Source organism: Bos grunniens, chromosome 18, assembly GCF_055505025.1.
Source record: "Bos grunniens cultivar Pamir isolate PY7600 chromosome 18, Bosgru_T2T1.0, whole genome shotgun sequence".
Taxonomy (NCBI): domain Eukaryota; kingdom Metazoa; phylum Chordata; class Mammalia; order Artiodactyla; family Bovidae; genus Bos; species Bos grunniens.
This window is the reverse complement of record NC_141182.1, coordinates 24958917-24982990: the sequence shown is the minus strand read 5'-3', so window position 1 is coordinate 24982990 and position 24074 is coordinate 24958917. Positions and strand designations below refer to the sequence as shown.

The 24074-nt window shown below is 41.1% G+C and overlaps 1 protein-coding gene across 1 annotated transcript in view; it reads right to left on the bottom strand.

The window, feature by feature from the left end:
• NUP93 (nucleoporin 93) overlaps positions 1 to 24074 on the bottom strand; it is a 103034-nt gene that overhangs the window by 40688 nt on the left and 38272 nt on the right. The gene's annotated exons all lie outside the window — the stretch shown is intronic.

Here is a 24074-nt window from a genome sequence, read left to right as displayed (position 1 = left end):
AATATCCTTGTATTTGTTTCCTTCATCAATTACCAATTCCCCTTTATAGATGATGAAGTTAAAGGCTTTGAGAATACCAATTCTTACACCAGTTACTAGTGAGAGCAAACACTTACATGGGTATGGTTATTACTCTGTCCTAAGTGTGTGCTGCACATATTTGGTTCTAGTCTTCACTTTTAACCCAATGCTCAAATGACTCTCAATAGTACTTAACTGGATAATCCTATAAAGTATCAATATGTTCTTAATATAGGTTTAAAAGTTGAAAGGGCTTTTGAGATGGTTTCCAGAGCTTCCATCAACTCTGAAACATTACGGTTCCATATTAAGATAACCTCGTTCGTAAGGAGTCAAGTTCAGACTCGGAATCCAAATTTTCTGACCCCTTTTCTACCTTTTTCCACTCTACCATGCAAGTTAGGATGAGATAAACAGCTATTTTATGCTTGCATATTTACCCTTCCCCTTCCCTACCTCACACAGGTGAGGAATGAAACAATAAATGTCAAGTTTGGGGCATTTCTTTAGAATAGTGTTTTTCAAAACATGCGTCAAAACTCTTAATTGGGTTATGAAATTAACTAGCATTTTAAAAATGAAATAAAATGCAACAGAGATATATGGTATGGATAGATGCTGTCTTGTGAAGCTTTCAATGATATATACTTATTTGTATGTAGAAGGGGTCATGGTGTTACATGTATTTCTCACTATGGATCACAGACAAATAAAAGATGGAGAAATCACCGTTCTAGACTGCCCACAGTATAGTGTCCCAAAATACTGCTTTTATTGCTGTGGAACAATAACCACTGTACATCTGCACGAGTAGTATCTCCAGCCACGTGCTCCATCTTTAACAGAGGACGTGGGCTGTGTTGCAACATATACTGGCTGAGAACAATCTAGAATGCTGCTGCAAGGTAAGCCAAGTCTCCTATCAAAAGTGTAGTCACATCTCAGGGACCTGGCAGGCCAAACTGGCTTTTAAATGGCTCAGGTTGAAAAAGACAAGCATGAAACACTGCCTTATTTTAATCACCACGCAGACTCTGGGTTTCAGAATATAAATGACTGTCGAAAAAGCAAGTGGGCAAAGGATGTTTGTTTTTGTCAAGTGGCCAAATTCTCTTCATTTATTTGCTTTCCAAAAGTAAAACGGTTAAGAAATAAGGGTCTCTGTGAGAAAAATTTTAGTATCCCCTTTAGCCAGGGAAATGTGACAGCAAAAAAAGAGCTTGCGTTGATGCCTTCACAGGCCTTTGCTTCCCACCAACAAGTAAGTGGTTTGTCGAAGAGTTACGTAAACGGTTTGAAGTAAAGAACACACAGATTTCCTGATCATTAAAAAATAAAACAAAAAAGAAAATAATTAGTCTAAGTTGGCCCCACAAAACAAAAGCCAGTTTACATGGTGCTCAAAACATGAAAGACCACTCTAGGCCTCTCTCCCTTCAACAGACCGACTGGCAATCTCCGGTCAGAATGTAAAGTGAGGCAGCCACAGCAGGCCTGGTTTTCTATCAGAAGGTATCTGACACGAGACACACACTGATGAGTGCTACAAAAAATCTCTCTTCTCTCATGGAATACATACAAAGTTAAAGGAAGTCAATAACCAACATCCCAAATCCAAATAATATTAACACAATTAAGCAGTGACCATACTTAATGGTCACTGTGGTTGGAAAAAAACATTGCCAAGATACAAGCAAGAGCTAGGAAGGCAATGGAGAAGGAAAGAAAAATAAGCAGGGCAAAAAATAAACTTAAGAAACAGAATAATCAAGAGAGTCTATTCCAAGATGAAACAAGAATTTCAATAAGCACTACAAGTATTCCTGAGAACTTTGGATAGTGAAATGGAAACGTGTCCACTTTCTGTCAAGACAGCTGTACCCATTATTTTGCTTCAGCTCATTCTGAACAAAATATCACTCCCTTAACCTCTCCCAAACCTTCTTGCCAATTTCTGAATGAATGATCTCTTCTGAAGTCTTCTCTTGTAAAATTTTTACAAAGGCAAAACTGTTACTTAAGGAGAAAGTGAGGAAGGACAAAGCAAGATACTGTTTTCAGACAAGCAGCAGAAACCCTGCCAGCACTCTGCCGCTGGGCTTATCAGATGGTGTGGACACGCTTTTCATTAGCTCCCTTTGTGGTGCCTACAGAGAACGCCTCAAGGAATTTTTCAAGTGCAAAGAGATATTCACTACTGATAAAGTCCAAAAGACGAACAGAGAAATTTGAAATGGGGGGCATTTTTCAAAATTTGGGGAACTTTCATTTTGTTTTATAGCATGGTTGGTTATTTTAGGAGATCAATATTTAATGCATTAAAACAAGAAGATATAAAAGCCCACGAGAGACCAAACTGCTTTTGTAAGAAATACAGACTAAACAGCAAATCCAAGCTTTATTCACCAATTCAGATATTTACAGTAGGTTTCACCGCTTGTTTTCTACAAAAAATTTAATATTTTAAATTGTTCACAAATTGTATTAAATATATATTTTTCAGATCGCATTAAAAAGAAATACATATATGTACATATATTTGTTTTTCCAAGAAATACCCCTGCAGAAACAGTGCTAAGATCTGCCACTGTCAACTGTAATACATTTTTAATGCTGTTGTATGATTTCTCACTGTGCATTTATGCAAAAGCCTAGCCACCCTCATTCAGCAGGTAGCAGCAGATGCTGCAAGAGTGGCTCTGGTGTTTGTTCCCCCATTTGCCAGATCAGCAGACCCACTGGCCCACAGGCAGCTCTGCAGCCACAGGTGGCAGACCTCGGTGCTGTGTGAGCACCAGGCCATCTGTCACTCCTTAGGCTGCAGGGTCCCATTTCGTACATGGTTTCTGCTGCTGGGCTAAACAAAGGGTCACACAACTATGTGCTGGATTTGGGTCCATGAAGGCGAAGCAAATCACTTGCTCCCATGTAATTCAAATTGTTTTACAAGATGGTCTACAAGTTCTCACAGGCTGAAGAGAACTCAACATGTGCAGAGAGACTGTAAACCCAAGAATACACAGCTCTGAGCATGCTTCCTCCTGGGCCCACTTGGGGCCTTATGGCAGCACTCTGATGCAAATGTACTGGCTGGCCTGGTCTCTTTCAGGCATGTCAGTATCACTGTGACACAAATCCATCTCACCTGTGTCCTCTGGAAGAGTCACAGGCCTCTGAGAGAACCACTCATATAAGTCTGTCTAATAGCTTTTTGTGGCTCCTTCCCTATTACCCCTATCCATTGCACAAGAGAACAGAAAGAAGAGGGAGGAGGTGGAAAGGGAGAGAGAGGGGGAACAGGAAGGGGAGTTGAGGGAGGAAAAGGAATGAGGCCCTCAGGCCTACCGCTTCAAGAATTAGCCTTCCTGTTTCAGGAGAGGGAGGAGGAACGATGGGCAAGGGGAAAAATGGAGGAGGAAGGGAAGAAGGGAGAGGTGGGGGTGGAAGAAAAGGAGAAGGGAAAGGGGAAGAGGGGGAGGAAGGGGAGGAGGGGGAGGAAGGAAGGGCAGAGGAGGAGGCAGAAATAACTATCATAAAACAAACACCCAACTTCCGAGATATTCAGCACTGGGTAAAGAAAGCATGTGAGAGGTAGGACTCACTCTGATCCAGAAGGGAAGTCACCTCTGAGAAGGAGACACGGCATTCCTGCGGGGCACTAGTGAGGGGTGCACGGATGCTTGCACACTTTCCTTGCCAACAAAGCGTAGGCACACTTTCCTTGCCAACAAAGCGTAGGCAGGCAACTACTCTAGACGCCTCTTATGGTTCTGCACCAAGGCTTCAAGCTGGGGCTGCTTATTGGCACATCTGGTTGCTGTACTTGGAGGATAAGGCCAAGGTTAAGGTCTGCATTCCAGTGAGAGCCATGTAAGTCTCTTGTGCTCCTGCTTCAAAACCAGTTCTGTCCCTTTTAGGGGGCCCAAGCCATCCCGTTATCTACCTCTGGTCATCCGGGAAAGGGAAGCGTCCAGGTCAGGTACTGGGAGACTCTCTGGGGTGGGGGGCAAGCAGTAAGGGCATAATATGAACGAGTGAAATAAAACATGATGGCCATTTAGTCAGCTAGGGGGGAAATGTTTTTCAGCAGAAATCCCCTCTCCTCCCAAATGCAGCAGAGCCCTGCAATAACCTTTCAGGGTTGTGTAAGCAGCTCTCCCCGACTGGTCACAGGAGGCCTGTGGAGAGGATGTGACTTGCTTGGCGCAGATTCCCACATCTCACTGCTTCCAGAAAACAAGCCAGAGCCCGCACCTCAGCGATGCCGCAGGATATGCCCTGCAGTAGTCGCTGGGCCTCTGCTGCGCCCCCACCTCCACTCCTGGGAAGGAGGGGGCCGAAAAGTAAGAACACTAAAAACCAAGGCAGGGAGGGAGCGGGGAGGCCAGCCAGCCAAGTGCTCTCAGACTCGGAGGTGGCCCCATGGGAGAGAGTAAGGACAGCAGCTCTGAGCAGGTTCTCTCCTCTGCCTGCCCCTCAAACCCGGACCCTGGCTCCAAACCAGCATACCTGTTAGAGCAACCCTTCGAAGTCACAAGAACAGGGAGGATTCTAAAGAGGAAACTTTTCAATCTAGCTTTGTGAGTGGAATAAACTGTGTGCCAAAGTATGCCCAGCTGAAGAACCCTCTCCTCACCCAAAGACTAGATCTAAAAAATATTAATCCCATAGCCACTCTTAGGTGATGGAAAGATAAGATAAGGAGGATATATTAAAGGATGATAAAAATGTTTTAATGTGTCTTTGGGGAACGGATTTCCATCTTGGAGATGGATTAGTCCACGTTCAAAGAACTTTAGGTACTAAAACTGCTCTGCAGTATGAAATGGGAATGTATCAGTCATGGCCTTTATCATGGCCAAAGTCCCTTCCCACTGTCCTCCCGCTCCCAACCCAAACTTAAAAGAACTTATTAAAAGAATCCTGTATTATATATATAAAAAAATACAGGTTGCCTGCTTTGTCAGATCTAGTGTCTTTTCCCCTTGGCAACAAAGTAAGGCTCGGGGGCTATGAGAAGGACAGGCAGCAGAGGGTGTGTCTCTGAGGCAGTCAGGTGGGAGCTGAGTAGTGTTTGCCAGGCTAGTTTCCACTGTGCTCAAGATTAAGTCTGAGTTCTACTTAGCAAGTGCAAGGAGCGCCCTTAGCGAAGACAATGTTTGGGAACCACGTGTCATATTAATTCCCTGCTGGTACACGGTGTCAGTCATTCACACTGCAGTCGAAAATCCCAGCTCCTCCTGCTATGCAGCACTGCTTATGCTGATGGGATTGGAGCGCTGATCATCATGGCTGTCACAGAGAAGGGAGGTTTGGTTCTGCTGCAGTTTCTTCTCATTCAGAAATTCTTTTTCAAAAATGTATTTGTTGGGAAACCACTAACAGACTTTCTCTTTTATAACTTCCCATTGCCTTAGATGGAATCTGTCATGGTACCCCATTTGCCTCCAGTACTTAGGGTTTCACACACTCTCTAAAACCTTAAGTTTGGAAGCGTTTTGACTTTACCCTGTCAGACCTGAGGGAATACTGCAGGATGCACTCACCATTGTCACTGCGGGTACAGAAAACACCAAACACTGCTTAGCTAAAACGGCAAATGCGAGCAAACAGGAGGGGAGAGAGCAAGACCATTCTTCAAACACAAATTGCCTGAAATAGACAGGGAGGTAAAACCTTTCACCCAGCCTATGCATACTAGGAGAAGAGGGGCAACCCTGCCCCATGGTACCCCTCACACCTGGAGAACAAGAAGTGATCTTCTGGGAGGATACATCAGAATGCCCGTGCCCATGCCAGGAGACAAGTACTTCACCCTGCATGCCAAATCAACAGAATGTACCTAAAAGCTCAACCTGTAGGATTTACCTTGTTTTAACTGTTTGTTTATAAATGTGTATCGTCTACATCAAAGGATCGGAGGACTCCAAGCAGAGCTCCATAAAGCTATTTCCGACGAGACCGAGAAGGAACATCTCTGGGAGAAGGTTGCTTTGCTGCAAGCTCAATCCATTAGATCCATCACCAACCAGTAAGCCCACAAGAGAAACAGTCAAACGCAGGCAGATGCACAGCATAGATTATGAGTCTGATGGCCTGGATTCAGGCAAAATTGACTGCTTTCCAGACGTATGACCTTGAGCAAGTTGTTTAATGGCAGTCAACCTTGTTTTACTTAACTGTAAGGATGAGCTGATTATAGTACATAAACTCTAAAGCCAGTTCCAGAAATTCTAACTCCATGAAAGGTGGGAACAGGTAAGAAATTGGCATCGTCATGACTGTAGCTCACTTCCAAAATAATCCATACCTTAAACTACAAAAGAAATACAGCAAACTTCGTTTTCGAAGGCAGTTGACATACATTTCATACTTAAACTAATCAAAGCCCACAGAGAGCTAGAAAGAAAATCAGAATCAAAGACAAATAACGTTTTTTCCACAGGAATGCCAGTTTCATCTTGCCATAAAGGAGAAGCATACTGTCTTGTTTTCTGAAAAACCATCCTATACTGAAAGGAGTACATTTTCCCAATTAAAAAAAAGAAGAAAGCACAAAGCAAGGAAATTCAGAAGTCTTAACAAAATACTTATTTAAATTTTTGTTTTATCCATATTTGCTACCAATTTCTTAAAAGCAGCAATCGGAAGCTATCTAGATACAAGTGCTAATTAAGTCTTTACTTCAGGAAAATCTCAAAATTTCTACCGTTTAACAGAGTAAAAAGTAACTGTAAACTGGCAAGGTAGTGCTGCTAGAGCTATCTTCAGACTTGACTGAACGAAGATGACCCGTGCGGCCCACCTCTTCTCACAGGGCTCCTGGGGACGCCATTTTCCTCCTTCCTCACTGCCATCTTAGTGCCACAAACGTCTCTTAGCGGGCTGGCCGACAAGCTAGCTTATCTACATTATGGCACTGCCAGAGCATTCAAAGGTTTGATAGAAACATATTTTTTGCAGCAGAAAGAACAGCCTCTGACTCTCTACTACCAGCCAGGCTAAAATTTCCACATTAAAGAGATTTAGGAATCGCTTACAAGTACCAGAAATGCAAGCCTCTCCCCAGTAGCCACTCTTGAGTAGACCATGGAGCAGACCATGGTGAAGGTAAAGAAAATGGAAAGCAGCTGGGTCTCTGCTATGTCCTCAGAGTACCTGGTACACAGCTTACATAAAGCCAGGGAAAGAAAATAAGACCAGCATCTTTAACCAAGTTTTACTTTAAAAATGTCAAGGGAAGGCTTTGTGATACCCTTTATGTCATCCAACCAAACATTTATGCAGGCAAAGATGCAGTTAAGAGGAGTTCTAATTTGCTGTCCTCCAAGTCTTTTATTTCAAAGTGCAAGCCTTGTAAAAACCAAAGGAAAAGAATCCCTTTGCATTCTACTATATACAGTAAACAATTAATATATTAAATGTCTCTTTCAGGGTTAGTAAAATTATATTGAGATCTAGGCTCTTACGCGACAAGCATAAGATTAATGCAAGATTTACGGAATCTTTATGGGATTCTAAAGAGGGCTTAGGAAAACTGAGCCTTCCAATTTCAATGAAAAGACTGATGTAAAAATCCTCCTCTCCCCTAGTTTCAAAAACATCTCCTAATTAGAGAAAACAGCATTCAGTGAAGAAGATGAACAACAGCTACTGCAACAAGACTTGGAAGAACAGCTGGCTTTATAAATTTGGTATCAAGTTAAAAGATACCTAGTTCTGTGAAGATTCAACTCCTGAAACAGCTACTAAAGTATTCTGAACAAATTCTTCATGGCACAGTTTACTATAAAATACACTTACTATAAATTCTTCAGGGTTAAGTGCCTTTGAAAACATAAACACACAAATCAAAGTTAAAATCCACTTGTTTCCTCTTAGTAACAGCATAAAGGAACAAAGGAAAAGCCGAGTCAAATCCAATTAATTTTAAGAATCAAGATTTCTAAGCTTATAATCACAAACAAGAGTTTTCCACAAGTAGCTTTGAAGTCAACTATTAATTAAACAGAAGGCACTAAAAATTGTCCCCATTAATGGGAGTCAAAGCCCTCCATCATCTACTGATCTTTTAAGGACAAAATCTTCTTTTGTTAAAACATTTTCCCTATATATTTTAATCAACCATTATAGATCATTAACATTGGAAGCATTTTCTTAAAGAAGAAAAAAAAAAAAAAAAAAAACAACAACCAACCAACAATAAAACCCCTAAAATCCAGCAATTTTCTTCATAAATGGAAAACCAATTGTAAAAGACAGTGAAAAGAAGCCGGAACTCTCATTAACTTAAATTACCAATGAATACTTAATTAAAAGCATGTATTAAAACCACTTACAAAACCTATATTTCAAGTACACATATATATCAATATATATCACCCTTGGTTTCCAACACATACATAAAAAATACACCCAACAATCTCTGTTTTATACCTTTAATATTTGCAGTGTTCATTTTAAAGTCTATTTTGTCCATTCAACCAAAGACAAATTTTCAACTTCTCACTGCTAAATGAGTATGAGAAATACTTACTGTAGACAAAAGGATTCCATTTTCTTTCTGGGAATGCTCTCCACCCTCCTACAGAACTCTTCTGTGCAGTGTGCAATTGCATTTTTTGACTTTTACAGTAACAAAGCTCGCATGCCACAGAACCTAATGTAAATGAAATGGCCCTGCAGCTGCCTTCAGAACTCAGCTCACCTCAACCATGATACAGCTAATTGTTAAAAATGGTGGCTGAGACATTTTCCATACATTAAATTAAGGAGCTCTGATGAAGGCACTGGCATCCTCCCACTTCAGACAAAGGAAAATAATTTGCAACTGTACCAAGGCACGGATAATTGAGTCATTTCCTATACTGGGTCAGTGTTAGAGGTTTCCTCCATCTTTACAAAATGCAAACCACAGCTCATTGTCTCATCCCAGAAATCAATTCATTGCAATGCTGCACTGGGTCACAGTTTTAAAGCAATCTTAGTCCTGGGTAAATCTACACCTCCAACACCGAGACAAGTGAAATTCTCACAGTTCCTCTCTTCCCTGAGCTGTTCTCTTCTATTCCTCACTTGACAGTGCCTCAAGTCTTCCTATTGTTAAGAGTACAGAAAGTCCCACACCTCTGAAGGGAGCTAAATCTCTTAACTAGGTGAGCAATTTCCAAGTCCATGCTTTGCAAAGAAGTCCAGACCCTATGGGTCCCATGACACAAATACATTCCTTGGGATAAAAAGCTGTGTATTGTTGGCTTTCTTTTTTGGTGGTGGTGGTGGGGGGTTGTTTTTAAGGGAAGACAAGACAATCAAGCTGCTTTTTAATGCTGAATCAAAAGCATTTTATCTCTGATATTAGTCAAGGTATTAACAGTGGTACAAGCAACAAACCTTTATGGTTTTACCACCCTCCAGATAAGGCTTAGAGGACTCGGAAAGTTTTTCATTTCACTTATACAAATCATGATCTCTGCACCAAAAATTGGAAATATACTTGAAGTGTTCATATCACACTCTTCTGAGGACAAATTTGGGATAGGAAAAGTCACTATCTCAATTCAAATCACCTACATTTGATAACACTTAAGAATCCACATCTTTGACGCTGTATTTAATTTTCATTTAAAGTCTTATGCCAAAGCACTACTTATGAGATAATTCCAGATACCTTGAATAGTACTTTTTCCCTATAACAAAATATAAATGACTGAATTCCTTGGTAAACCATGCCCCCCCCCCCCACACTCTCTCTCTCATCTACAAACCCAAATGATTTGATTTTAGCATAGAAAAATTCTATTTTAATTATTTTATCTCATGTAAGAATTCTACACTTCACATGCATCTTTTCAAAAAAATCCTAAAGTCCACACTACTTACTACTTAAAGATGAAGTCTGCAAAAATCCTAAATAATCGACTATTTAAATCTTTAAGTGAATGCTTATCTGCCCCACCCAACAGATTTTTTTTTTAAAGAAAAACGTTAGAATGACAAGGCACAAATCTGAATAATTCCCAGGAGAATCAAGTACTTTTTCTATCAAATGAGTTAAATGCTTCTGAATTCATCTCAAAAATTTAAACAAACCAAGATCTTATCTTTCAGAGGTATTGCAACAACATGCTATTAATGTATTTACTATGGCACATTAATCTTTTTTTAAGGTGCATTAATCTTAATTTCTCTATGAAACACAGGCAATCCTACCTGCAGCTCTCCAATTTAAGGAGTTTCTCCAATTTAAGGAGACCGGTCGACATTGTTGGTCACTGCAGCTCTTCCATACCTTCTATGTGGGATGAGCTCTGTCGGAACCAGTGCTCAAGTTTTCCCCACTCCAAACAGCCAGAAATGAGCAGGGGGAGGAGAGGAGAGCGAGACACAGGGAAGAGAGAAAGAAGAGAGAGTACGAAGAAAAAGGAAAGGATAGCACCCTGCAAATGCTGATATGACTGAAGCACTGAAGAGTCTAATTAGACAATGAGATTGCAGGGTCCCCTTAAAAAGGGTGCTCGCAGTCCCCGGGGCAGAGCATCATCACCCGTGTTGCCCCACACAAATTCAGAGAAGTCAGCTATCAGTTTGAAAGCACAAACTGATGGGAGTAACAGTTTATAGGTTACAGAAGGGTATTTTATTGTTAACGGACTGTACCAAGTTAAGATTTAAGAGGGGGAGAGACAACATGTAGGCAAGGAATGTTATGATACTTTTTTTTTTTTTTTTGACCCAAGCCACTGCAATTACTCTGATGTGAATTTTTGATGACTTCCGACATCTTGCATGGTTAATACTCGCTTCAGCTGTCATGTTTGGTTAATGTGGAAAATGCATTTGCTGCATTGTGATGCAGTGCTGTGGCCACAGATTGTAACACCAGTTGTGAAGCTGGTCCCTTAACTGAGCAGCAGGAATTTGCACATGCCATGATGCTAAAATAAATGGTAGTTAAAAGCTTTTATACAGTAGCAGGCAGATTCTGCCATTTTAGCCTGCAGAACGTGTAGTTTCTACCTCCACAAGCATCTCAGCTCACTGCGCCCTCATCAATTGCACTGTCCTTCAAACAGAACGGTAAATTCACCATCTTATATGTTTGGCCTCTCAGTAGTTAAAAGATTTCAATACTGTTTAAATAACTATTCAGATTAATTATAGCTTTGAACAGAACCGAGGTTATTTGCATTTCAGGAATATACAGCCAAAGAAACTGTCAGTGACACAGGAAAATGCAGACCTTTTATTAACATATGCTCAGCTCAACTGTCACTTCTCTGTACAACATTTAGGGGAAAATATATGATGTGTAAATAATGAATATTTCCATACTACCATAATGGTTTTTTTTAAATGTTTCTCAGAAAGGGATTTTTTTCCTCCTTAGGTTTTAATGTATTATCTGAGACTTAAAGACTATCTCAAAATACTAACGTGTTTTTTATTGTCACTAAAAGAAATTTAATGCAGCAAACAACTGTGCAATTACAGGAAAGCTTGTGCAAAAGCAGAGATGAAACTGCACTGAGAACCAGGCACGAGAGGCCAGTAAGGTAGTGGACCATCATTACAGTGCAGATTGCAAAAGAAAAATCCTTCTTTTCTGCAAGAGAAAGATCCTTCCACCTTCAAAAACAAAACCCACAAACCCTACGACTGCAACTGTGTTGGCTGCAAAACTAATACCTATACTGCAGAATGTGAAGGACAGACACATGATTTGCCAATTTTACAACATTTTTATACAAATATTAACTTGGCTACTTAGCATCTAGAATTTGGCTACTTAAGGTTCTTATTCATCTGTAACAATCATTTCGGTATTTTAAAAAAGCAGAACCAAGTTACAGACTTTGTTTTTTAAAAGAAAAACAACTAATATAATCAACTTGTATTTCTTACATCAGAACTTTTGCCAATTAAATGCTCAGAGTTAAGGTGTTTCAGACGTTTCTGCCTTGAAAAAAAGAAAACTAAACGGAAAAAGAATGAACATAAGAACACACTGGTGTCTGCACAGTGAATAACAATGAAAGAACTTATGTTACTAACATAAAAACGAACCCATGATTTCCTTTGTTTTATTCATTGTGATAGCACCAAATGCATAATTTGGAGGTGCATGTGTTAACAAGAGCTGTAAAACTGAAGAGCTTTCTAGTTCTGTTTCTTCTCCCAACTTAAAATTAACTGTACCAACAACGCTATTTGGTGCCATAGCAGATGTCACAGTAGTTGTAGCTAACATTCAACAATTCAAGGTTTTTTGTTTCAGACCCAATACAAGGTACCACTAACGGCTCAGAAACCACATAAGCAAGGAGCGGGGGAGAGAGGGAACGTGTGTTGGGGGTAGCTTTGAAATTAACCAGGCTCAGCTTATGCTCCAATTACTGAACAAAAGACAATCCTGGGGGACCTCTCTCTGAACCAGTGCAAGAAGCAAACTCTTTTGTTTCTGATCAAATAAATACAGCATTGGAGCATAGTGGATATGCAGCAAGAGGAGTCTCTGCCTGGGGATGGAAGGGGCAAGAGAAAAAAAGAACTCAGAGACCCCAGTGTGGTTACAGTCAAACCATTTCACTGATGGTTAAAACCTATTCCTGAGGGAGACATCTAAAGTTCACTACAGGAGACTGAGAAAACCCCCTTCATTACTTAAAAAACCCCACGTCATTAGAGCCACATTTTTCCATGCCACTGTGGCCAAAGAAATAAACTAAGAGGATACACCTTGTTGCTAGAGTAAACTGTGAGCCAGCTCAGCCTCAATCTGTGAGTATCCCAAGGAGACCAGATGAGCTGCACGGTATCTTGAATGCAAAGGACCTCAGAGTAGAGACTACTGAGAAATGTTAAGTGATCTGCCTCAGACCCCAAGCCCATGTAAGTATGGGGAGGTCGCTAAAACACTGAAAAGACGACCCCTGACAAAGGAAGTACTTTTCCAACTGCTGTGTCAGTAGATGAAGTAATCCATTCCTAAATGCCTATTTGGTAGTCCACTGTTTAATTCTGTGTTTTGGCTTTATACAGCCCTCAGCATAAAAACTAAAAGAGAAAATGGTAGACAACTAGTGGACTCAGTACTTATTAATACAACAGTCGTAAATGGGCGTGCTTATTTCACAAATGCAGAGACGATGTAGGATTCTTCCTACCAAAGGGGATCGATATGATCTTTTCAAAATCCTCTGTATACTGCAACATTCTGAAATACAATGGCACCTAACTTGTACATCAGATACACATACACTCTGTGTGAAAAATGCAGACAACCCAAAATGTAAAAACAGATGGATCTTACTACCACAATGACCAAAGTGCATTCAGGTCTTTATGCATTTGAAAGATCTCCAAATTTCTGGTGAGGGCTCAAATTTTTAAACACTATTCCATACAAATTTCCAATGAAGTATGCCTTCAGATAGTTCCTTAGAATTCACTGTAATGAGAATCTTTAATAGAAAAGTTTCGAGTTCATTGTTTTTATTTCCATCTCTCTATAGATTCTCCCAGTTAGTCCATTAAGTAACTTCTTAGCAAAGTACAGGTACAGGACCAAGAAAGAGAGAAGAAAATTTCCAAAAATAGTAGCAACACTTCCTCCAACCTCAGATAGCCATATTCCAAAGTCTCTGATTTTCTCCCTCATGCAGTTAACTGGTTTTAAAGATCTGAGTAGGAAAAAATAAAAAATAAAAAGGAGGGAAAAAGTAGCTCTAATTTCCTTAGGCCTGTGTTTGAAACACAAGAAGGATGAGGAGACTTTTTTTTAAGAGGTGGCATTAGTACGCCTTTTTTTTTTTTTTAAACCTGTTACCATTAATAAAGAAAATTACAGAACAGAAAAAGGAAGCCACTGAAATTCTGTGGTTCAATTAGAATTATGATAATCACTCAGTGAAATTATCATGTTCAAGCATACAACTGTAATGCTTTAAAGTACATTAACAACATGTAGGGTTTCACGCAGAAATCAAACTATTACAGAATCCTGATGAGCTCTGTTCTCCCTTCTACTGGGCTGCTGGGAAGATCAAGTAATATCACTGGAGGGCAAGTGCTTTTAAGAGTTAAAAATGAGAGACCATGTGAGGTCAGGCAAGCACTGTCCCCGATTCTAGCCTTCTGAGGCGCACAGGCTCCCAGTTCCCTTCCTGGCCGCCCCCACCGACCTCCTCCCGGCTCCCCCTCCCTGCTGAGACCTTGGTCCCTGGCCCCATGCTATACGTTTCCCCTTCTGTACAGTAGCTTGTACTGCCACAACTCTTACCTCTAGACCAGTGACTCTGGAAAATTCTGGCTGGAGTAAGTTTCTGAGCAGTGTTTCTTATCCTATCTTCAAATGTTTCAGGGGCATTTCCATGAAGATGCCTTGCCAGAACATCAAAAACTGAAATCAAATCTCAGCTCCCAATCTAGTTAACTTTCCTAATTTCTCAGCCTTGACCAATAGTGCCCATCCTTCTTGTGCCACAAACCTCAAGTGATTTCTGAACATCCTTCTTAAGCCCATCAGATGTTTTATTCCAGATGTTTCTCACACACCTTTTCCTCTCTGTTTTTTCGGCCACCAACCTGGTCCTGGCCACCATCACTGTGCCTGGATTGCTGCAATCACCTCTGAACAACACTGCAGCAGGTATCCTTCCCCTCGCCCAGCCAACTTCCACAAGTGTTTCCACACCTTCCCTCCTTTCCTGTTGACACTTACCTGCTCCAAAACTTTCAACAGCATGTACTGCCGACACTCTGCTGCTTGGTAGTCACCCCTTTCACATCTGTTCCTCCTACACTGACAGAGTTTATTTTTTAGCACATAGCTTCTATTCTCACCTCCCTGACTTTGTTCAGGTTATTACTTTGATATCCTCTTTCACTTCCACGAGCTAAGCCCATTTAATCTTGCAAGGCCTACTGAGATCGTGACTGTTCCAGGGGATCTTCCCCAATCACCCTAGAATTCATTCATCATTACCCCTTTTCTCTCCTCTGAGCTCCCTATGGCATTTAGAGTCTTATGTGATTCCTATTTAGTTTTGCCAGTCATTTTACACGGTCTTGGACAGTTTGACCCTATAATAGGAATGTTAGTCTTGGCTCTCCAGGTAGAGAACAATGAGCTTCCAGAGGGAAGCATCCAGAATTTAGGTTTATTCTAATTGTCATCAGTGCCTACCATACGGCAGTCCTTAATGGGCACTCAACAAAACCACTTCATTGATTTTTATTAGTGTTCACTAGGCCCCACCCAGGGAGATGGAGGTATCTACTTAAAGGGGAGCTAAATATTACTTTACTTATTGTTCATTCTTTTAAATCTCTTCAGCTCCCTGAGATAATTGCAGCCTTAGGTACTAAGACAGATGCTGAGATGGTTCTTGGCCAATGTGCAGAGGCACCAAACTCGTCTTTGTGACTAAGCAATATTATCAACAGTGTTCAATCCCCAAAGTCGGCTTCCTTCTCAGTTGCATCCAGAGCCAAGGAGGTTCCGGGAAAATGAGATGGTCCTGGCCCAAAGTCAGTGGTGTGGCATTCACAGCTGATCTGTCCTGACAAATCAGCTGAGAATGAAAAAGCAATCTGCTAATTTTATCAATGACATTTCACCTTGAGTATCAAGTGCAGACTACTAGATTTAGGCAGTCATTAAAGAATCAGAGGATCTCTGCTCATCTTATTTAGCAGGAAAATAAGGTTCATTATCTCTTGTTCATATGCAAACTTGTCTGCCTAGGGCTCAAGAAACAACAGGAAAAAGAAAGCTCTCCTTTCTATTGCCCCACAGCAGGGTTCTGCCTCCCTAAGCTTACCAAGGGGACAAAGTTAGGACTGGGCCAGAAACTCAAGGCAGGTAGGTGAAGGTAATTTCAGAAGCTAGGCTTCCACTTTAAGTACGTTTTAAGGAAGCAGTTTCTCAGTAAGTGTGGTTATTAATGGGAAGGGGCTGAAGTGGGAGGAGGCAGCATCTCTCCTCAAATATACCTCCGGGAAAATTCACTGCAATCCCAAGTTCCAGAAATTCAGAATGGGAGTTCTCTTGTCAGTTTGGGTCTGGCTCTCTGTCTGTCTCATAAACACACACACACACAAACACATTCCCAGCATCTAATCAAGTCTTAGTATTCAGATAAAGGGAACAAGTGATTCTGGCAAGAACTTGGAGATTATTTGAAGAAGTTCTACCTCAATAACAACAAATGAAATAATAAATAAAAACTTATCTTCATCACAGTCATGAAATTTCAGGGGCAGTTCATTTCCCTGTGGCATAGATTAAGAAAACAAGGAAACAGAGCGTCACAGGTCCAGGCCCTGGGTTCAGGCCCGAGCTCCTCGCTCTCAGGGTTCTCTACACTGCACTATGACACCGTATCAACACAACCTGGTGAGGGGTGTGCTTGATGAAATCCGACCTCAGGGAATCTGAAGTTCTTCCATGGACGATGATGGTGGATACAAAAGAACAGCTTCTGGCTTGCTAGTTCTTGTTACCAACGTACTTTACACAACAGATGTATTTCTTACCAGGTTGATTGTAAATAGAATTCTTTTAAACAACTTCTATTTTAAATTCAGTAGGGAAGCTGTTATCTCAAGGAATACTAAAGCTAAGTATCACCCCAAGAGTTCTTTAATAAATGCAGATATTCAGATTTTGGATTTGCTTACTAAAGCAGGGCCCATCATATTACTATTATTTTAGATAAAAGACATTACAACCTCAATTTTCATGCAGTTTTTTTTTTTGCTGTATATATTTACTGTTTCTGTTATTAACTGGAAAACACTGATGAGGCCAGAAACTGATTTAAAAAAAAAAACACTCCTCAATAGAAAGAAAAGGATTACTAAAATTACTCAGTCCTCAAGGATTCCAACAAGGCAACATTTAAGTATTTCATTATCTGGTCTGAGTTTCAAAATCTACTGACATATAAAATATTAGTCCTGAAATCTAAGAAAAATTTTATAAGAAAATAACCAGAGTTGAAAATTACATGCAAAATAACAACAAAATGAAGTGTTCCTGTGAAGCTACCTGTATATTATTCTAACTTAATCTAGTTAAGCCTTATGGGTTAAATGCCCTGTAAAGCTACCTACAGAGGATTTCCTAAATCTAGTGGAAAGCATTCTGAAGTTGGAGTCAAAAGAACTGTGTTCTAAGTAACCCTACACTACTTATTCACATCATGCCTCAGTTTCCTCATTTGTAAAATGGGAAAATGCCACCAAACCTATATGATGAACAGTATGTTTATCTTCACCAGCTAATACAAGAGGATTATTCTTCAAAGCAAAGAGAAGATGTTTCAAATGATTTCTAAGACACCCAGGCTGCAAATTTTAATATATTTTTAAAATATGCAGACTGATTTAGACATTTCCAAGGAAATACTTATTCTGACTCTGCTTTCTTTCATGGCATCTGTTGTTACTAGCAGCTAAGGAAAAGTAAAATCTAATGTCATTAACAGTCAACCGAAGATCTTCAGCACTCACTCAATGCAGGAGGGGCTCACAGAGAGAAACAAATGAAAAGGTAAATAAAATGAGGATGAAAGAAGCTGAGGTGAAAGGCAGAGAAAATCAGGTTAATGAGTATAAACAAGAAGTCCATCTTTCATCTCTCCTAGCTCCTACTGATGGCAGACGGTGTATTTAATCTGCTGAGAGACCAGATTTAAGGCCTCCCTTTGGTATAGTCCATCCATGAATTATTAACGTTAGCAGAAGCAATAGCACATCCGCTCACAGCGATCACAGAGGAAAAGTGATGATTAACCAAGACAGGATTATTAATCCCTCCACTTCCTGTTCCTCCATCCCCGTCTCTTCTTCATCCCCCACTGCACTCTCACTGCTTTTTAGGCAGTGTATATTAAGCTACAGCTTCGGAATCAGAGTTAATTCCTTCACGGTGAAAAAATAATGAATGACCGATTACAAGTAACAGACTTTTAACATATATAAGTTTTTAAACATATTTTATTGACCACTGTGCCCTTCATAGAACAAGAATAAAAACAAGGGTGATGGGGCTTCCAAGGGTGGAGGGCCAGTGGTTAAGAATCCACCTTGCAATGCAAGGAACATGGATGTGACCCCTGGTCCAGGAAGATCCCACCCACATGCTGAGAAGCAACTGGGCTGGGCACCACAACTACTGAGCCCGTGCTCCAGAGCCCAGGAGCCACAACTAGAGAGCCCACATGCTGCGACTACTGAGCCCGTGCACCTAGAGCCTGTGCTCTGCGACGGAGAGTATTCCCTGCTCATCGCAACTACAGAAAGCCCGCCATACAGCAAAACAGACCCACCACAGTCATAAATAAATAATTTTTTTTAAAAAGAACAAACAAAAACAAACAAACAAAAAACCCAATGGTGATTTCTAATTCTTTATGGTCTCAAACACTTAGATGATAAATATACTGCTTTGCAGGCTGAAAGTTCAGGGTTAGTCCACAGGTGGACTAAGTGTAACAGTTGGCAGAGATGGCTAGAAAAGAAGGGGTCACTTATTCTAGGCTTCTGTAATAGCATAACCCAGTGGATCTCAAGCTGGAGGGCTTGTTAGAACAGATTCTGGGGCCCACCTCCAAAGATCTGGATTCCTTAGGTCTGCGGTGGGACCTAAGAGTGAACATTTCTAACAAGTTCCTAGGTGATGCTGAAGCTGTTGGTCTGGACACCACACTTTAGAATCACTGACCAAGAGCTTCTTTCCTGTTGCCAAATGCATTAAGGGCATGAGAGGAACAGAGAAGGAAATTAGAACCTGAGGGAGAAGATTAATACAAATACAAAGATGAGATATGCAGCTCCTTTCCCTTCCTAACCCCTAGTGAAAAACCTGGAGGCCTAAAGGGCTCTTCAATGTCTGAGGCTCCAAAATAAACCCCATTTCCACAACATTCCCTCTCCCCAAAATATGAGATAGCAGGATGGATAAGTTAACACATGGTGAGGAACACATATGAAGCTGAGAACTAGATTAATTTATAACTCCATTCCTAAAACATGTGAAACAAAATCAAATATGCCCTTTTCCTTGGTCATTTTCTTCCCCATCCTTCCCTCTAGGATTTGGCTTTAATGCATGATCAATCCTCAAAACACAAGGAAGTTGTAATAGCCTTACCCAAAACAGCTATGTACTGTAACAGAAAACTTGTATACATCTTCAATATCAAGCTGAGTTAGGCACCAAAAGAAAAAAAAAAAAAGAAAGAAAAAGTAGATCAGCAGAGGCTTTAGCGCTTTACAGCATCCATTAACAGAGCAAAATAAGAACAGGTTAGCCAGATGGATAAACTCCACTCCACCTCTTTGGGGTTTGCGAACGCAGAAAACCCAAGTAATGATAGCACATGAGGAAGAGCAAGGCCTGGCTCCCACAGAACCAGCTTCTCCACACCAGCTCAACCCCACACCCAGACTCACTCTACAGAGCACGTGGCGTGGGTGGGTGCACGCTGCCAGGCTGCAGGAACCATTCTAACAGCCATGATTTCACAGCTGCTACTTGACTGGAAAAAAGGAGGTACGCTCCCATTAGCAATGGCTGCTCCGGATGCCAGCCAGTCCAAAAGGCCGGGGGTGGGGTGTAGACAGAGAAAGAGAGATGCAAAGGACAGAAGGAAAAAAGCAAGAATGGAAGGAAGAAAGGAGAAAAGACAAAAAGAACAGACAAAAAGAATGGAAGAAGAGACAATAGTCCAGAGGAAGGAAAGAAGCAGGGAGGGTGAACCAGAAAGCAAAAAACTGGCAAAAACTAAAAATTTCTCCCTTGACTTGTTCTGAACCCTGACCATCTAGTCCAGCTAAAGTTCCAAATACAACTTTTGCTCCGGTTTGCCACTTAGCATTTGCTTGGCACCAGTGACCTACTCAGACAGCACAAACCAGGCTGACAGGCTCTAGTGCAACAAATCTCAAGAATCCCTGGGCCGTTTCACACAAAGGGCATCTATAAACTATGTCAGCAGCAGTTACTCTTCTGTTCAGTATCACTTCTTCTTTCAAAGTATACCTCAGATGGAAGCAGTGAGGTTTGTCACCAGTCTATAGTATTGCTCTTCTAAGTAGCATTTTTGTCTCTACAACTGATTTAGTTAACCAGCAAATCTTTCATGTGGAAAGGAATACATGGAAATGTCACTTCAAAGAAAGCAAGTAAAAAAAAGTCCAGGGGGAAAGACAGAACCAAAACATCAAGAAATTTGACCAGTGGCAAAAGAACTAGCTTAACATTTTGCAGAAAAATAAAATAATAATAATGATAATGTGGAATTTACCCAATCATCCATCCCTTGAGGCTTTCCTCAGCAAGGCATGATATGAAGCATCTGGATTCAAGTTCCACCTTTGATAGTAACTAATCAATCCTGATCTTGATTTCTTCCCTTTCTAAATAAAGATGATGCCAACATCCATTCACCTCACCTCAAACACGGCAGAAAGGAACAAGACAGTGATGGACAAAGCCCATTGCAAAGTATTATACGAATGGAAGGATTGTTGTGCTGTGTCCCTCAAAGCTCACATAAAATTACTAGTCCGCTACTTCCCCCTTGATCTTCCAAATCAGGACAAAGTCATAAGACTTCTCAATAACTATTTTTCCCAATGGTTTGAGAGGGACAGTGAAATGACATAACGATCATTCATGAAATCTGTATCAGATCTCTATTCACACAATAGAAAACCTTTTCTGTCACAGAATAAAGGAAAAGACTGTATATTACTTTATAGGAATTGACCAATGGCCTGATGAGGGCCATTCTTATAGTCTACCTCTAACATGTTTCATGAAACAATTCCTCACTGCCCTGTTAAAATAAATCAATTTTCCTTGTCATTTTCAAAGATGTTTCACAGCTTCAAGTACCTGGTCCAAACAATTCAACACTCCCCAAACAGTGGCAGTCAAGAAAGTGCACTATGGAGCCATTTCCCAAGTAGTCTGAACTAAGCACATTTTGCTTTTGTAATTAGATGGAAAAGTCCATTTCCCCTTTTAATGCCACTGAGTTCTCATTCATACCCTTAAAATCCCAAATTTAATGGTTTCTTGTCATCTAATTCCCTCAGCCCTCATTTACCCTCAATTCCAGTCAAGAGGTGTTCAGGTTATGAAAAGGAGGGTAAAAGTCTTTCACAGACATTGACTACTTCTCTTCCAACCATTGTGAGCCCAGCTTCCTCCATAAGCAAGACACTGTAACCGCCTCTCAGCTATACTCTATTTTCAACTTTGCATGGGGAGAGTGGCACTGGACACGTGCTGAGGACCACTCACAAGGAAGCGCCTGCTTAGCTGGGACCCACTCTGGTGCACCACCATGCCCGCCCAGTTCCCTGCTGGTCTTCTCATCAAGATTCTGTTATGCTAGTCGGCGTTTATTTCTAAGAACCGGTTAGTCCAGAGGGTATCAATTTGCATGACTTCAGGTGAATGTCAACTCCTCACTTTTGTGTTGACTCCTAGAAAAGCCTGATTTTGCTATGCAGAAATTCTTTCCCGTATTCTGGAGCACACATACCAAGTGGAGGGCTTTGCCTGTGTCTTTAAAGACCAAACACACATAATACCCTTAGACAGCCAAATCATATTACGAGATGTAAGATTTCAACATTCCGGCACACTGCCAGAACTTAATGGCCAGTCAGACGCTAAGTAAGGAAATGGGTCTGCATTAAACCTACAAAGAAGTCAACAATCAATAGTTCAGGACTACAGTAAAAATCTGATGTGCCCTTTAAATTGCTTCTAGCATCATCCTTCTAACTCCAGCTCAGCTTCAGAAGCAAAACAAAACAAAGATGATCAAGCAAGAAGCTGAACACAACCTATTTTCACAAGCACAAAGCGCTGGCATTTTAAAACTAAAAGCTGCTCCAGGATTTCACAGAAATCCTTTACAGTGTACCTGTAGGGCAGCAAACCTGAGAAATAACAGGCTGGGCTTTGGACAGTAAATTAAACTGACAGCTCAGCAAGCAGAAAACTATGGCAAAAAAGCCAGCACCTGGAGATAAATGGAGGAAGCAGGTTTGGCCTTCCTGAAAACTCAACCCCCCCCCCCCAAACCAGCAGGGGTTTGTATTACAGTTTAGAAAGCACATTCTAGCTTCTCCCTCAATCAACATTATTTTACTACTGAGCTTATCTAAATAAGAGAGATGCCCACCATATCCATTCTCTATGAGCTTTACACTCTTTATTTTGCTCTAAATGAGCACTCAGTTATACTATTTCCTATTTCTACCACGAATAGTCTTCAAAATACCCTGAAAATTCACTCCTATGCTAAAAGAGCCTTAGTCTACAAATGAAATTTGAAATCTCATGGAATAAGGGCAAGGACTGAACTCAAACTGACAGAAGGGAGTTCAAGTCTGGCACACACAGCCTCTTAGGCCTCAGGCTCTTCCCTGGTGAAATGGGGTTAATGTCACCACCTCAGAGGGTTACTGGAAGGACTGAATGAGGAAACCCAGAAACTGCTCAGTACAGTATCTGAACACAATACACGTTTAGTTAGTCTTCAGCTCTGCCTCCTTGACTTTAGCTGGGATAAAACAAGACAGAAGTTCAAACTTGTCTTTGGTGCCATGTTTTACCGTACAGCAAGGAACGCTTAAAACGAAAGGAAGGAAGGGAGGCAGGAAAGGCGGAAAGAAGAAAACACACCCACTGAAACCAAAACTGCCCAAGTACAGCTGAAGAAGCGCCCGTCCACAGCTCCCAGTCTGTAGCAGATAACTACAAAAACTGAGAATTAGCATTTAGAAATTTTTATAGGAACCTGACAAGAGTAGCTTTATGTCTACTGACTTTTATTAAAAAAAAACAAAAACAAAAACAGAACAACCAAGGCTTCCAGGAATTCCTTGGTCTAGCAGTCCACTGGTTAGGACTCCGTGCCTTTCACTGCCGAGGGCCTGGGTTCAATCCTTGGTCAGGGAACTAAGATCCCAGAAGCTGCATGGAGTGGCCAAAAAACGCAAAACAAACATAAAACCAAAACCTAAGTCTCATATTCTGTATGTCTTTTACTTCACTTTTTCTAGTAATTCATATAACTTATTTTATCTCAGTCTGGGATAAATTGGGAAAGAAGAAAAAAGAAAGTTGAGAAGCATGGATTCTATTAGCACCTTTTCAGTACAACACCCATCACTCTATTCCTTCAAAACAAGCGCATGTGGGACCTCATCACAGAACCAAGTGCGACTAGTGAAGGCCTTAAACCTTCAAGGACCCACCCAGCACTGCTCCGTTAGAGACTGCTTCTGCTGAGAAAGACGGACACGTTCTGTGGATAACAGAGAACCTAATAAGAAATGAGAAAGCACTCCCAGATAATATCATACACGTATATTTCGGTACCTTGAGCAAATCAAGCTTCCACCTGTCCCTAAGAGAGCAACAGCTTTTCTAAATAGACAATCTTTTTTTCATTAGAAAAAGGAGGAATGGAGAAAACTGTGCCCCATATCCTTGCACTTGTGCCATTCAAAGAAATAAATCAAATCAGGTAGCAATAATAAAAATCAGCCAGTGGATCCATACTCCCACTTACATTCTGCTGACCTAATCCTCCGCTTTGTGTTATAAACTAAATGAATGGTTGGGGCTAGTTGTAAATGTGTTTTGTAAGACAAGAGGTTTTTTTGTACAGTTTCTTGGAAGCTGTGTCACGCCCAGCCCTGCTCAGCTGATTCTGCCGCAGTGCTTCAAGTGCTGCGGCTTTCTGAAAAGCACAGGCAGGATTCTGCTGATGGCATCTCAGCCTCACCGCCACTCCATGGTGAGAAGCAGGGATTCGCCTTTCTGTCCTCCAAGATAATTAAAGCCGCACGTGCACTGCTGCCGATCGTTAGTGTCGCAGACCAGGAGAGTGGGGGACGCACCCAACCTCTCCACATCTGAAGTGCAAGATGGAAGCCAACCATTTGAGAGACCGGAAAATGCTCCCCTCCCCCGAAAAAAAGCAATACACACTGGTTCTGAGAGCTCTGCAGCAAAAGAA